Source organism: Stenella coeruleoalba, assembly GCF_951394435.1.
Source record: "Stenella coeruleoalba genome assembly, chromosome: 2".
Lineage (NCBI taxonomy): Eukaryota > Metazoa > Chordata > Mammalia > Artiodactyla > Delphinidae > Stenella > Stenella coeruleoalba.
The window spans coordinates 69,242,896-69,259,956 of NC_137147.1; the positions used below are offsets into that span (position 1 = coordinate 69,242,896).

Here is a 17,061-nt window from a genome sequence, read left to right on the forward strand (position 1 = left end):
AGCTTACCACTTATGTTTTCTTCTAGAATTTTTATGGTTTCAGATCTTACATTCAATCTTTAATCTATTTTGAGTTAATTTTTGTGTATGCTGTAAGATAGTTGTTCAGTTTCATTCTTTTGCATGTGGCTGTCCACTTTTCCCAACACAATTTATTGAAGACACTGTCTTTCATCATTGTATATTTTTGGCTCCTTTTTTGTAGATTAATTGATTATGTATGTGTGGTTTTATTTCTGTGCTCTCTATTCTGTTGTATTAATCTATGTTTCTGTTTTTAAGACAATATCATACTGTTTTGATTACTACAGCTTTGTAATATGGTTTGAAATGAGGGACCACGATGCTTCTAGTTTTGTTCCTCTTAACATCAGTTTGGCTATCTGGAGTATTTTGTGATTCCATAAAAATTTTAGGATTGTTTGTTCAATTTCTGTGAAAAAAAGTCATCTGGCATTTTGATAGAAATTTCAATGAATTTGTAATTGCTTTGGATAGTATGGGCTTTTTAACAATATTAATCTTTCCAGTGCATGAGGACAAATATCTTTTCATACATTTATGTTTTAGTACATTTTTCATCAGTGTTTTATCATTTTCAGTGTACTGATCTTTCACCTTAGTCAAATTTATTCCTCAGTATTTTATTGTTGTTGATAGTTCCTTGTTATATATGGCAACACAACCTTTTTGCAAATAGTGACAGTTTTCCTTCTACCTTCCAATTTTAATTATTTTACTTCTTTTTCTCACCTAATTGCTCTTGGTAGGACTTCTAATACTATGTTGAATGAAAGTGGTGAGAATGGACATCCTTGTCTTGTTCTGGTCTTAGAAGAACTGCTTTTAGCATTTCATAATTGAGTTGATGTTAGCTGCGGGCTTGTCATATATGGCCTCTATTCTGTTGAAGTATGCTTTTCTTCTATACCCACTTTGTTGAGAATTTTTATCATGAATGGACTTGGATTTTATCAAATGCTTTTTAAGTATCTATTGAAATATGATTTTTATCCTTCATTTTGTTAATGTAATATATCACATCGATCTGTGGATATTGAACTTTCATTGCATTCCTGGAATAAATCTCATTAGATTATGCTATATGATCCTTTTAATGGTATTGAATTTGATTTGCTAATATTTTGTTGTGGATTTTTGCATGGGTGTTCATCTGGGACTTTTGCCAGTAATTTGCTATTCTTGTGGCATCCTTGTCTGGTTTTGGTATCAGAGTAATGCTGGTCTTGTAAAATGAATGTGGAAGGGCACCCCCCCCCCCCCGCCATCTTCTATTTTTTGGAAGAGTTTGAGAATGATTGGTGTTAATTCTTTGAGTGTTTGGTAGAATTTACCAGTGAAACCATCTGGTCCTGGACCTTTGTTTTTTGCGAGGTTTTTAATTATTGGTTGAATCTCTTTACTGGTAATTTGCTCAGATTTTCTGCTTCAAGATTCAGTCTTGGTAGGTTGTATGTTTCTAGGAATTTACTCATTTCTTCCAGGTTGTCCAATCTGGTGGCATATAATTGTTCATAGTAGTCTCTTATGATCCTTCATCTTTCTATTGTATCAGTTATGATATCTCCTTTTTCATTTATGATTTTTGTGAGTCTTCTCTTTTCTTCTTTGTGAGTCTAGCTAAAGATTTGTAAATTTTGTTTACCTTTTCAAAGAACCAGATCTTAGTTTCACTGATCTTTTTGAGTCTCTTTTTAGTTTCTATTTCATATATTTCCACACTGATATTTACTTCCTTCCTTTTACTAACTTTGGCCTTGTTTGCTCTTCCTCTTCTAGTTTCTTAAAATGTAAAGAAATTTGTTTATTTGAGATTTTTCTTGTTTCATGAGGTAGGAATTTATTGCTATGAACGTCCCACTTAGAACTGCTTTTGCTGCATCCCCTAAGTTTTGGGATGTTGTATTTCTATTTTCATTTGTCTCAAGGTATTTTTTTCTTCTCTGTGGATTTTTTCTTTGATCCTTTGGTTATTCAGGAGCATGTTGTTTAATCTCCATACATTTGTGAATTTTCCAGTTTTCTTCTTGCAGTGATATTTAGTTTCATAGAACTGTGGTCAGAAATGAACTTTGATATAATTTCAATGTTTTTAAAAATTTATTAAGACTTGTTTTGTGGCATAATATGTAATCTTTCCTCTAGAATGTGTGCTTGAGAAAAATGTGTATTCTGTTGTTTTTTTGATGGAATTTTCTCTAAATGTATATTAAATCCTTCTGATCTACCATGTAGTTTAAGACCAATGTTTCCTTATTCATTTTCTCCCAGGATGAGCTATCCATTGATGTAAGTGAGGTATTAAAGTTCCTTACTATTACTGTATTGCCATCTATCCCTTAGGTGTTACTATTTGATTTATATATTTAAGTGCCCCTCTGTTGGGTGCAAAAATACTTACAAATGTTACATTCTCTTGTTGGTTTGACTCCTTTACTCTTTGTAATGTTCTTCTTTGTCTCTTATTACAGTCTTGTTAAAGTCCATTTCATCTGATGTAAGTATAGCTACCCCAATTTTCTTTTGGTTTTCATTTGCATGGAATTTCTTTTCCACCCATTCACTTTCACTTTGCATGTGTTCTTACAATTGAAAGAAGTCTCTTATAGGTAGCATATTGATGGATCTTGTTTTTTTAATCCATTTAGCCACTGTATGTCTTTTGACTGGACAGTATAGTCCCTTTACTTTTAAAGTAATTATTGATAGGTATGTGCTTATTGCCATGTTGCTAATTGTTTTCTGGCTGTTCTGTTCCTTCCACTAGTCTTCTCTTGTGCTCTTCCTTTGTGTAGTGGTATGGTTAGATTCCTTACTCTTTATCTTTTGTGAATCTATTATAGGTTTTGCTTTATGATTACCGTGAGGCTTACTTATAACAAATCATATTAATAACAGTGTATTTTAAGTGGATATCAACCTAAGTTTTAATGTATTCTAAAGCTCTACGTTTTCTCTCTCCTCGTTTTTTATGTCACATATTACATCTTTATATATTCCTTAACCAATTGTTGTAGTTATAGATATTTTTACTACTTTTTTATTATAACTTTTATATTAGCTTTATAAGTAATTAATCCTTTACCTTGATTATATATTTACCCATCAGATTTATACTTTCATATGTTTTTCTTTTATTAATTAGTACCCCTTCTTTTCAGCTTAAAGAAGTCCCTTTAACATTTCTTGTAAGGCTGGTTTAGTTGTGATAAACCCCTTTAACTTTTGCTTGTCTGGAAAACTCTTTATCTTGCCTTCAAATCTGAATAACTTTGCCAGGTAGAGTTTGGTTGGAAGTTTGTTTTGTTTTGTTTTGTTTTCAGCATTTTAAATACATTGTGCCACTTATTTCTAGCCTGGGAAGTTTGTGCTGCAAAATCGGCTGTTAGTCTTATGGGGGTTCCCTTATATATAGCAAGTTGTTTTTCTTCTGCAGTGTTTAAGATTTTATCCTCATCCTTAACTTTTGATATTTTAATATGTGTTTTGCTCTGGGTCTCTGAGTTGATCTTATTTAGAACTCTCTGTGGTGCCTGAATCTGGATGTCTGCTTTCTTGCCTAGGTTAGGGAAGTTGTCAGCCATATTTCTTCCAGTAAGTTTTCTGCCCCTTTCTCTCTTCTCCTTGTGGCACCTCTATAATGTGAATGTTAGTCCACTTGATGTTGTCCCGTATGTCCATTAAGCTATCTTCACTTTTTTTTCATTGTTTTCTTTTTGCTGCTTTGATTGTGTAAGTTCTGTTGCCTTGAGAGTTTACTGATTCGTTCTTGTGGTTTATCCAGTCTTCAATTGGCATCTTCTGGTGGATTTTTTAGTTCAGTTGTTGTATTCTTCATCTCTGTGTCTTCTATCTGGTACTTATATTTTATATCTCTTTGTTGAAGTTATCACTATATCCATTCTTCTCTTTAGTTCAGTGAGCATATTTATGACCATTATTTGGAATTCTTTATCAGGTAAACCACCTATCTTCATTTTTCTGAGTTTTTGTGTTGTTCTTTCATTTGGAACATATTTCTCTGTTTCTTCATTTTCTTTGACTCTCTGTATTGGTTTCTTTCTAAGCATTAGATAAAACAGCCACCTCTCTCAGTTTTGAAAGAACAGCCTCATGTAGGAGATGAATCTTATCATTCAGTCCTTCCCCAGGTCTTGATTTTCTCTCAAATCTTTGTAATTTTTCCTGAGGCCTATTTAATTTTTAGTGGCTCCCAGTACTTGAGGGTGTGCCAAGACCTGTCAGGGTCCCAAAGGGGAGTATCTCAGTCAGCATCCAGATTCAGGCTGATTGGAAGACCAGACCTTCAGGCAGCAGCTTTTAAAGTACCCAAATATATATGGTCCTGTGGGACCACAAATGTAAGTCCTGCTGGCCACCAGAGCCTGGTGATCTAGAGGTGTCCCCTCAGTAAGGAGTGCACACCAAAATCAGAGTACCAGATGAGTGTACAAGTTCCTCTCCAGGGGATACTGGTGACCTGGAGAAAGGGAGAAGGAAAGCACAAAGATGGCATCCAGTGGCCTTCATCCCTGGAACACACCTTAGTCGGACCTTAGGAGTGTGCCAAACCAAGTCTGTCCCTCAGGCTGAAGCTTCCAGATAAGCAAATATGCCTCTTTCACAGAAGGACTAGGGGTGTGTTTCAGTCTGCTGCCTGTGCAGTGCCCTTGGGGTGGTAAACTAAGACCTGTCTTTACCATTGTTATAGTCCTATGGGACCCAGCAACGCAAGTCCCCCTGGCTACCAGAGCCAGTCAGTCAGCAGGCATCCCTTGGGCAGCAGCCACAAAAACCAGGCACTACACCTGTGTAAAGGCTCCCCTCCTGGAGATACAGGTGCTGTAGAGCACAGCAGAGGAAGAGTGCAAACAGAGTGCCCACACTCTGTGGTCTCTGAAAAGGATTACAGTCAACCTTAGACGTGTGTTTAATTAGAAGCTTTTTTCACAGAAAGGCTGGGCTCCTCAGACTATATATCCTCTTGCTGTGCCTAGTGGGGGTAGAACTCTCACTGGGGTGAGAGTGGTACCCTCAAGTGTAAGCCCCACTAAGCGTCGGAGTCAGGGAGTCTTGACATGTTCCCTGGCTACTAGTCACAAAAATCAGGGCACCTGAGGAGGGTCCATGCTCCTCTCTGGGAGATACTGATAAGCTGGATAGAGGCAGAGGTACACAAAGATGGCACCTGCCAGCCTCCATCCCTGTAATTTACCCCAGCAGCCCCCTAGATGTGTGTTAAATTAGATTTCTGCCCCACAGGCAAACAAACACTTCAAGATAGACAAGTGAACCTTTTTCACATCAGGTCTGGGCAACTTCCAATCGATTGCGTCTGCACTTGTACCTGGGGCAAGTGAGTCAGAGCACGTAAGTTCTTTAAAAGCCATTTCTCAGTTTTCTATAGCCTTGTGGATGTAAGCCCACTGGTTTTCAAAGCTAGATGTCTTGGGGGCTCCTCTCTCAGGTGCAGGTCTTAAATGTTGGGGAGACTGATGTGGGGTTCAAATTCTTCACTCAGCTCCAGGTGTTCAGTTCCCTCCTGCTTTTGGGTGAAGTTTATGGAGAGATTGTGTCTCAGCCTTTCCTATCTGCTTTGATGTGGATTTTTTCTTGTTTGCTGAATGTGTAGGAGTTACTCAGTTTTTTGTTTGTTTTCAGAGGAAACTATTCCATAGGTGGCTGTAGATTTTGGTGTCCTGTGGGAGGAGGTGAGTTCAGTATCGTCCTACGTTACCATCCCAAACTAGAACTCCCCTCATCTCCAATTTTGAATAGCAAATTACTAAACTAAAAATTATATTTTTGCTTGTGATATCTGTTTAGGTGAGCTAAAGACCTGATTTGCCTCCTTGTCTATGTTTCAAGTGTTTGAGGAACAAAATATAATAGAACTGTAAATAAATTAGGTGTCAATCTAATAGACTTCAATTTCAGCAAATAAAGAGCTAAATTTCAAACTTTAAACCAAATGAAATAACATATAAAGGAAAGTATTAATGAAGAGTTCTGAGCTTGATATACGAATTTTAAATATATTCTGTTGACCTCAAAATATGAATGTGCAATTTCTATCATATGAATTGACCCATATAGAGATTTCTTAGAAGTAAAACAGATGGCAGAGCAGTGCAAGTTTGTAGGTAATTTGACAAAATAAATAAAAATTTATATATAATGAAAGGAGAGAACCATCCCAAGCCATTGTTTTCAAAAGCATGTAAAATTCTATCTAGTTTAGACTTAGCCTTAATGAGAAGAGAATCCTGGGAATTATTACAATCTTGACTAACTGTAAACTCAGCAAAGTGTGCAAAATGTGGTTAATAAAGTTAAAAGACCTTAATAATAACTCTTCATATGGTGGGATAAGGGCTAAATGGTCACCAATAAAATAGGCAATGCCCTACATATTTGTCTTCTCCTAGTACTAGATATGGTGTGTAGAGCTAAATGAGGGACTTATTTGTCAGCTATTAACTAAAAAGTTCTTTTCATGTGTAACATACATATAAATGAGTTCACAAGTCCTAAGTGCATACATCAATGAGTTGATATAAACATACCACCATCATGTCAAGAAATAGAGTAGTAAGCAACACTGAAAACTTCCATTGCTTCCTCCCAGTTTCTACATCTGTCCTTCCAAAAGTTGTTGTCATAATCTTGTGTTCTAACCAGTTTATTTTTACTTTTTTATTGAACTCTCTATATATTATATTTTACTGAATATTTTATGTCTTTTTCAGTTAATGTTATGTTTGTGATATTTAGTCATGTATGTGATACTTATGCATGTCTAAAGCTTGTTAATTTAAATTACTATATGATATTCCATTGAATATAATAATTGTTTCTATCCATTCTATACTCAATAGAAATTTGGGCTATTATAAATAGTAGTTTTCTTTTATACTTTTTTAAAATACAGTTTTCTTTTATATTGTATTTTGCCTTTATTCCTAGGTATTAGATAATTTTGAAGCTATTTTAACATTTAAAGCTATTTTAACATTTAAAATTATATTTTTTATGTTTTCTGTCTGAAATGTATGAATACTATCAATTTTGCATGTGGAATTTATGTTCAGCAATCTTGCTGATGAATTCCTTGTAGATTCTTTGGGGTTTTCTACAGAAAGAATCATATTGGTTTTCAAATAATTGCAAGCTTATTGTTTATTTCAAGTCCTTATGCATATGAATTTTTCTTTCCTTTTTATTACACTATGACCTCAAATGCAATATTGACTAGAACTGGTGACAGCTAACATTCTAATAAATGTTCCATCAGTCTAATTTTTAAAGCCAGTCTATTCTTGGATGTAATACTCTTTGAATGATTCTAAGAATTTCTTTTCACAAGTTTTTTTCCAATTTAACTATGAAGCTCCTATAGGTGATTTTTTTTTGTACTCATCCTTCATTGGAGTTCATAATAGTTTTTAAGCTGTGGCTAAATATTTTCTTCATCTTCAAAAGACAGTCAGTCATTGTCTCTTCAAATATTGTTTTTGTTCCATTCTGTCTCTCTGTTTCCTGTCATTATTTTTGTAGTTCCCTGTGCTCTGCCAAAATTCAAAATCTTATCTTCTAATTTTTCAATCATATTAAACAGTTTAGTTCTAAAATATCCAAAGCATATATAGAAAAGCCAATGTAATATTCACATATCCAATATGTATAATATATACATGTCCATTTCTAACATACTTAAATTTTCTGTGCATCTGTTTCTATTGTTCATTCGTTCTTTTTGTTTTCAGTTTGTCATGTGCTCTTTTCCTCTCATCTGCCAAAAATTACCAAAGTTTTGATTCAACAACTAACAAACACTGCATATAAAAATATACATTTGGTATTCTGGATCATGTTTCTTCCTCAAACAATCATTTAATTTTTTAATTGCATTAGCCTGTAAATATAGACATTCTAGATTACCTTAACCCAGTCAGAGGTTATGATTCAAAATTAGGCTTCTTTTTTGTGAGGGCTTGTTTGTTTCTCATCCAACTTTTCTCCTGTGCTGTAGTCCTTATAGGGTCTCAAACCAAAAATGAATGTGGATTTTCCAGATTTCTTCCTTTACTGTTACACATAGGATGAAGCTTTTACCTAGGCTTCTTCTAATTCACCTTTCTCCTAGAATGGAGAATTTGCTCTCCATTGCTCTCTCATCACCATGTACTAGATGAGAATTCTATTTAGCTTCTAAGTCTCTCAGCTGCACTTTCAAAACCAGCAATGGATAAAAGTGGTGTCAAAGCCAGGTTTCTCTCTTTGGATTTTTATTCTTTTCTAGATCTTAACCCCAGAATTCCTCACTGAATTGGTAGCTCTCATTTCTCTTTAAGTAAGTATATTAAAAATACATTTTCCTAGTCCTCTAGTTATTTTCAGTAGGAAGTTTGGTCCAATCAATTTCATCTTTTTTATTGAAGTATTTCAGTCTTCTGAAGACCTAGAGATAAACTTTCACCAGAGAAAAGCCTAAAGTAGATAATGCCAGCTCACAGCTAAAAGACCATCACTCATAAGACCAGTAAGAAATAGGACTACACTCTGTTCTGTCTCTAGTCTGTTTATCTTACTCACCTAGTTGCCTGGAAAAAAAATAAGTCCCATGAGAGATCTTTGATGAAACCAAATATTGTAAAAATCTGAACATAGTTGGAGAGAAAGTTCAAGGAAATAACATTGTGCATAAACTTTGGGTTTTTTTTTCTGCTAGCTGTTTTACCAAGTAGCTAAATAGATGAACAAAGAATTGCAGCAAGAGTAACACAGAAGACTCTAACAAACACAGAAGACTCTAGAAGACAGATTTGTTGAAAGAATAGTCAATTTCCAGAGTACTGGTAATTAAAGACATTTCTATATACTTAGAGATATTTTATAAGCAGATGAACTAGTCTGAATAGTCTAGATTTAATGACAGTAACAAATGACACCCATATCCTAATAGTTTATTTCTAAAAGTAGGTATATTCCATGAATAGGTATATTCATGTTGCATACCCAGCACATGTAAGCTAGAATCTTTTCTCTTAGTCACTTGGAAGCTTGGACTGATTGTGACTTCCTTTTGAAGCAGGGGCAAGAGGATACAGCTGTTAATATTTCGTCAAGGAAACAGCATATATTATGTCTCTGTAAATTTCATTTGTCAAATCAAAATCCCATTATTACACACAACTTAAAGTGAGTAGAAGTTTCATCTTTCTATATGTTTGTAAAGCACATGATGAAAATATTTACTGACCAGTGGTGGACTGTGATAGCCACTAAGTCTCTATACCCAATATTGTACTCTGCTTTGAAGTTAGATATCACAGATGGCTGCAGTCAATGGAATGTGAGTTAAAGTAATATTCGGGCAGATGCTTAAAGATCCAGTAAGCAATTTTCTATCCTCTTCATCCCTCTCCTACAGTGTTCCAGGTAGATACATCAACCTGGATCCAGGGGTGAGGATGACTGACAGAGGATAGAGCCTTGGTCAACATTTAATGAACATTTAAAATGAGCGAGGATCCCAGACAAGGTGACGGAGTAGAAGGACCTGAGCTCACCTCCTCTCAAGAAAACAACAAAATGACAAATAACTGCTGAACAACCATCGACAAAAAAGGACTGGAACCTACCAAAAAGATATTCTACTTCCAAAGACAAAGAAGAACCCACAACGAGATGGTAGGAGGGGTGCATTCATGATACAATCAAATCCCATACCCACTGGGTGGGTGACACACAAACTGGCAAATAATTATATCTCTGAAGTTCTCCCACAGGAGCAAGAGTTCTGAGCCCCATGTCAGGCTCCCTAGTCTGGGGTTCTGGCATCAGGAGGAGGAGGCCCCAGAGCATTTGGATTTGAAGGCCAGTGGGGCTTGATTGGAGGTACTCCACAGAACTGGGAGAAAGAAAAGACACTCTTGGAGGGCATACACAAGGTCTCCTGTGCACCACGACCCAGGAGAGAAAGCAGTGACTTCATAGGAGGCTGGGCCATACCTACCTGCTGGTTTTGGAGGGTTTCTTGGGAAGATGGGGGGGTGGCTGTGGCTTACTGCAAGGACAGTGGTGGTGGAGGTACTGGGGTGTACTCAGTGGCATGGGCTCTCCTGGAGGCTGCCATTTTGATGCCAAGACCTGGCCCTACCTGACAGCCCAAAGGCTCCAGTGCTAGGATGCCTCAGGCATCCAACAAACAACAGGGCAGGAACACAGCCCCTCCCATCAGCAGACAGGCTGCTTAAGGTCTTCCTGAGCTCACAGCCTCCTGTAAACATATCCCTTGACATGGCCCTGCCCACCAGAATGACAATACCCAGCTCCACCCACCAGTCCCCCCCACCAGGAAGTCTGCACAAGCTTCTTAGACAGCCTCACCCCCCAGGGGGCAGACAGCAGAAGCAAGAGGAACCATAATCCTGAAGGCTGTGAGACCACAAACAGAAAATTAGACAAAATGAGATGGTGAAGGAATATGTTACAGACATGAGAAAACAATCTACTTGAAAAAAAATTCAGAGTAATGATAGTAAAGATGATCCAAGATCTTGGAAAAAGGATGGAGGCACAGACCAAGAGGATACAAGAAATGTTTAACAAAGATCTACATCTAGAGAACAAACAAATAGAGATGAACTACAATACAATAACTGAAATGAAAAATACACTAGAAGGAACAAATAGCAGAATAAATGAGGCAGAAGAATGGATAAGTGAGCCAGAAGACAGAATGGTGGAAAAAACACTTCCTCTGAACAGAATAAAGAAAAAAGAATGAAAAGAATTGAGGACAGTCTCAGAGACCTCTTCAACAAAATCAAATGCAGCAACATTTGCATTATAGGGGTCCCAGAAAGAGAAGAGAGAGAGAAAGTGCCTGAGAAAATATTTGAAGAGATAATAGCTGAAAACTTCTGACATGGGAAAGGAAATGATCACCGAAGTCCAGGAAGTGCAGAGAGTTCCATATAGGATAAACACAACGAGGAACATGCTGAGACACATATTAATCAAACTGAAAAAAATTAAAGACAAGGAGGAAATATTAAAAGCAACAAGGGAAAAGCAACAAATGACATACAAGAGAATTTCCATAATGTTAGCAGCTGATTTTTCAGCAGAAATTCTACAGGCCAGCAGGGAATGGCACAATATGTTTAAAGTGATGAAAGGGAAAAACGTACAATCAAGAATACCCAGCAAGGCGCTCATTCAGATTCGAAGGAGAAATCAAAAGCTTTACAGACAAGCAAAAGCTAAGAGAATTCAGCACCACCAAATCAGCTTTACAACAAATGCTAACAGAACTTCTCTAGGCAGAAAAGTCCACAACTAGAAATAAGAAAATTATGAATGGGAAAGCTCACTGGTAAAGGAAAACATACAGTAAAAGTAGGAAATCATCCACACACAAATATGATATCAACACCAGCAATCGTGAGAAAAGGAGAATTCAAATTCAGGATATTGAAAATGTATTTGAAATTAAGAGACTAGCAAGTTAAAAACAATCTTGTATATATGTAGACTGCTATATCAAAATCTCACAGTAAACAAACCAAAAATCTACAATAGATAAACACACACAAAAAGAAAAAGGAATCCAAACACAGCACTAAAGACAGTCATCATATCACAAGAGAAAAGAATAAAAAAGGAAGGGAAGAAAAAAGACCTACCAAAGCAATCCCAAAACAACTAACAAAATGGCAATAAGACGATACATAACAGAATAACCTCAAATGTAAATGGATTAAATGTTCCAACCAAAAGCCATAGACTGGCTGAATGGATAAAAAATAGGACCCATATACAGGCTGTCTACAAGAGACTTACTTCATATCTAGGGACACATACAGACTGAAAGTGAGGGGATGGAAAGAGAGATTCCACGCAAATGGAAATCAAAAGAAAGCTGGAGCAACAATACTCATATCATAAAAAATAGACTTTAAAATAAAGACTGTTACAAGAGACAAGGAAGAAAACTACATAATGATCAAGGGATAAATCTAAGAAGAAGATATAACAATTGTAAATATATATGCACCCAACATAGGAGTACCTCAATATATAAGGCAAATACTAACAGCCGTAAAAGGAGAAACTGATAGTAACACAATAATGGTGGGGGATTTTAACACCCCACTTACATCAATGGACAAATCATCCAGACAAAATCATTAAGGAAACACAGGCCTTAAATGACACATTAGGACTGACGTATTGATATTAATAGAGCATTATATCCAAAAACAGCAGAATACACATTCTTCTCAAGGGCACATGAAACATTCTCCAGGATAGATCACGTGCTGGGCCATAAAGCAAGACTCGATAAATTTAAGAAAATTGAAATCATATCAAGCCTCTTTTATGACCACAACACTATTAGATTAGAAATCAACTACAAGAACAAAACTGAAAAAAAAAAATACAAACACATGGAGGCTAAACAGTATGCTACTAAGCAGTGAATGGATCACTGAAGAAATCGAAGAGGAAATCAAAAAATACCTAGAGACAAATGATGAAAAAAGAATTACCCAAAATCTCTGGAATGCAACAAAAGCAGTTCAAAGAGGGAAGTTTATAGCAATATAATCTTACCTCAGGAAACAAGAAAAATCACAAATAAACAACCTAACCTAATACCTAAAGCAACCAGAGAAATTAGAACAAAAAGACGGAGTTAACAGAAGGAAAGAAATCATAAAGATCAGGGCAGAAGTAAATGAAATAGAAATGAAAAAAAAAATCAAAAACATCAATGAAACTAAAAAGTTGGTTCTTTGAAAAGATAAACAAAATTGACAAACCTTTAGCCAGACTCATCAGGGAAAAAAATGGAGATGGCTCAAATCAATAAAATTAAAAGTGAAAAAGAAATTACAAATGACACCACAGAAATACACAGCATCATAAGGATACTACTAAAGGCAACTTTATGCCAATAAAATGGACAACCTGGAAGAAATGGACAAATGCTTAGAAAGTTACAACCTTTCAAGACTGAACCAGGAAGAAATACAAAATATGAGCAGACCAATCAGAAGCACTGAAATTGAAACTGTGATTTAAAAAATTCCAACAAACAAAAGTCCCGGACCAGATGGCTCCACAGGTGAAATCTACCAAACATTTAGAGAACAGTTAACAGCTATCCTTTTGAAACTCTTCAAAAAATTTGCAGAGGAAAGAACACTCCCAAGCTCATTCTATGAGGCCACCATCACCCTGATACCAAAAACAGACAAATATACCACACACACACGCACACAAATTACAGGCCAATATCACTGATGAACATAGACACAAAAATCCTCAGCAAAATATTAGCAAACCAAATCCAACAATACATTAAAGGTATTATACACCACACTCATGTAGGATTTATCCCAGAGTGTGATACACCAAAGTAACAAAATGAAGAAAAAAACCATACATCATCTCAATAGTTGCAGGAAAAGCTTTGGACAAAATTCAACACCAATTTATGATAAAAACTCTCCAGAAAGTACGTACAGAGGGAAGCTACCTCAACATAATAAAGGCCATATATGACAAACCCACAGGTAACATCATTATCAACAGTGAAAAGCTGAAAGCATTTCCTCTAAGATTAGGAAAAAGACAAGGATGTCCACTTTCACCACTTTTATTTAACATAGTTTTGGAAGTCCTAGCCACAGCAATCAGAGAAAAAAGAAAAAAAATCCAAATCAGAAAAGAAGTAAAACTGTCCCTGTTTACAGATGACATGATACTGTACATAGACAATCCTAGAGTTTCTACTACCAGAAAATCCACTAGAGCTCATGAATGAATTCAGTAAAGTTGCAGGATACAAAATTAATACACAGAAATGTCTTGCATTTCTGTACACTAATGATGAAAGATCAGAAAGAGAAATTAAGGAAACAATCCCATTTACCATTGCATCAAAAGAATAAAATACATAGGAATAAACCTACCTAAGGAGGCTAAAGACCTGTACTCCAAAAACTGTAACACACTGATGAAAGAAATTGAAGATGACAAAAATAAAGAAAAATATACCATGTTCTTGGATTGGAAGAATCAATATTTTCAAAATGTCTACAGATTCAATGCAATCCCTATCAAATTACCAATGGCATTTTTCATAGAACTAGAACAAAAAATTTTACAATCTGTATGGAAGCACAGAAGACCCCAGATAGCCAAAGCAATCCTGAGAAAGAAAAATGGAGCTGGAGGAATCAGACTCCCTGACTTAGACTATATTACAAAGCTACAGTATTCAAAACAGTATGGTTCTGGCACAAAAACAGAGATAGATAAATGGAACAGGAAAGAAAGTCCAGAGATAAACCCATGCACCAATGGTCCCCTAATCTATGACAACAGAGGCCAGAATATACAGTGGAGCAAAGATAGCCACTTAAATAAGTGGTGCTGGGAAAACTGGACAGCTACATGTAAAAGAATGAAATTAGAACACTCCCTAACACCATACACAAAAATAAACTCGAAGTGGATTAAAGACGTAAATGTAGGACCAGACACTATAAAACTCTTAGAGGAAAACATAGGTAGAACACTCTTTGACATAAATTGCAGTAAGATCTTTTTTGACCCACTTCCTAGAGTAATGAGAATACAAACAAAAATAAACAAATGGGACCTAATTAAACTTAAAAGCTTTTGCACAGCAAAGGAAACCATAAACAAGACAAAAAGACAACCCACAGAATGGGAGAAAATATTTGCAAATTAAGCAATTAACAAAGGATTAATCTTCAAATATACAAACAGCTCATGCAGCTCAATATCAAAAAAAAAAAAAAAAGCAACCAAACTGAATGACCCAATCAGAAAAACAACCCAATCAGAAAAAGGGCAGAGGACCTAAATAGACATTTCTCTGAAGAAGACATACAGGTGGCCAAAAAGCACATGAAAAGATGATCAACATCACTAATTATCCGAGAAATGCAAATCAAAACTACAATAAGGTGTCACCTCACACCAGTCAGAATGGTCATCATTGAAAAGTGTAAAAACAATAAATGCTGGAGAGGGTATAGAGAAAAGGGAACCTTTCTACACTGTTGATGGGAATGTAAATTGGTACAATAACTGTGGAGAACAGTATGGAGGTTTCTTAAAAAACTGAAAAAGAACTACTAATGTGAGCCAGCAATTCCACTCCTGGGCATATATCTGGAAGAAAACCATAATTCAAAAAGATACATGCACCCCAAAGTTCATTGCAGCACTATTTACAATAGCCAAGACATGCAAGCAACCTAAATGTCCATCGACAGAGGAATGGATAAAGAAGATGTGGTACATATATACAATGGACTATTACATAGCCATAAAAAAGAATGAAATAATGCCATTTGCAGCAACATGGATGGACCTAGAAATTATCAAACTATGTGAAGTAAGTCAGAGAAAGGCAAATATCATATATCAGTTATATGTGGAATTTTTAAAAATGATATAAATGTACTTATTTATAAAACAGAAACAGACTCACAGACTTCAAAAACAAACTTATTTTTATCAAAGGGGAATTGTTGGGGGGAAGAACAAATTAGGAGTTTGGAATTAACATATACACACTACTACATATAAAATAGATAATCAACAAGGATCTACTGTATAGAACAGGGAACTCTACTCAATATTCTTTAATAACCTATATGGGAAAAGAATCTGGAAAAGAATGGATATATGTATAACTGAACCACTTAGCTGTACTCCTGAAACTAACATAACATTATAAATCAACTCTACTCCAATATAAAATAAAAATTAAATTTAAAAAAAGAAGTCACTTGCTATCATATAGTCTCATTATCACTGACATTGAATTTGATCATTTGCTTAAGGTCATACCTGCCAATTTTCTTCACTGATGAGTTTTACTCTGTTATTAATAAGTAAAAGAAATTTTGAGGAGATATTTTAAGACTATATAATATCCTGTTACCCTTCAACATTTACCCACTAATTATTGCATCCATGGCCTATTCTTATATAATTTATAATGATGATGATGTTTGAAAATGGCATTACTCTTTCTACATTTCTTAGTTGATTTTCTACTGTTAGGAGGAGGTTTCCCTTTACCATTATTGATGATTAATTAATATTTTTATAGACTCATGTATTCTAATTTTATTATATAAGCTAGAGTATATTATTAACGTTTGTAATTTTGTTGCTCAAGCTATCTCATATTTGGCCAGTTACCTGTTTAAAGTGGCGTTGGTGACCTATTAACATACCCTTATCATTAATTAAGTGTTTTGTTACTTTGTAGTACAGGAAAGTATGCCAGGATATTCTTATTCTTTCTGTTCCCAGCGCTGGAGTCAGTCATTTCTCCAAGGAGCTGAGGTCATTTTAGTGGAGGTTGGTATTTAGAAACAAATGTTTTTGAACACTTTATGTACTCATTGCTACTGGATGTCATTGTTTCTAGACCCTCTCAGAATACAGAGCATATACATATATAACATATTTATCTTTTTGAGATTCATGCTGATATTTCCAATTTCCAGTTAAACACTGCTGTTTTCTTTCAGTTCTTACTTGTGTCTGTATTCTTTTCTCCAGTAGTATAAAACTGGTATCCATTACACATGATATTTTATTTGTTCATTCCTAAAGTGCATAAAAAGTATTTTCTGAATTGCTATCCCATACTACTGGGGAAAAAAAAGGGAGAGTAAACAAAAGCCTATTAATTAGAGTCACTATTTGTTTAAAGTGCTTTTTGGCTTTAGCCAGAGGGCCTGTTGTCCAGATATTCCTCTATAGTTAATTGAATTGTTCTTATTCATTTTTCTTTACCTTCAGTTTGGTTATGTTGTTTACTTGAAATAGTTTTTTTTCACATATTCATGTTTGTATTCAAATTTTTTTCCTATTTTTGCCAAGTATGTGAATGGTATAGAAATATAAAATAATATTACACAGGAGAATTGGTGATTGCAGCTAAGTTTAATTTTTATCCTCCAAGTTTCTATC

The 17,061-nt window shown here is 35.3% G+C and overlaps 1 long non-coding RNA gene across 2 annotated transcripts in view; it reads left to right on the forward strand.

The window, feature by feature from the left end:
- Positions 1-10,428, forward strand: part of LOC307182561 — a 249,836-nt gene extending 239,408 nt beyond the window's left edge. Inside the window, exon 6 of one of the 2 annotated variants that reach the window (XR_013827199.1) lies at positions 9,455-10,428. This is a non-coding gene — a long non-coding RNA (uncharacterized lncRNA). Of the gene's footprint in view, positions 1-2,492; positions 2,539-9,454 lie in introns of those variants that run through there. The other variant, XR_013827200.1, reaches the window with a different exon arrangement.
- The last annotated feature ends 6,633 nt before the right edge of the window (positions 10,429-17,061 follow it).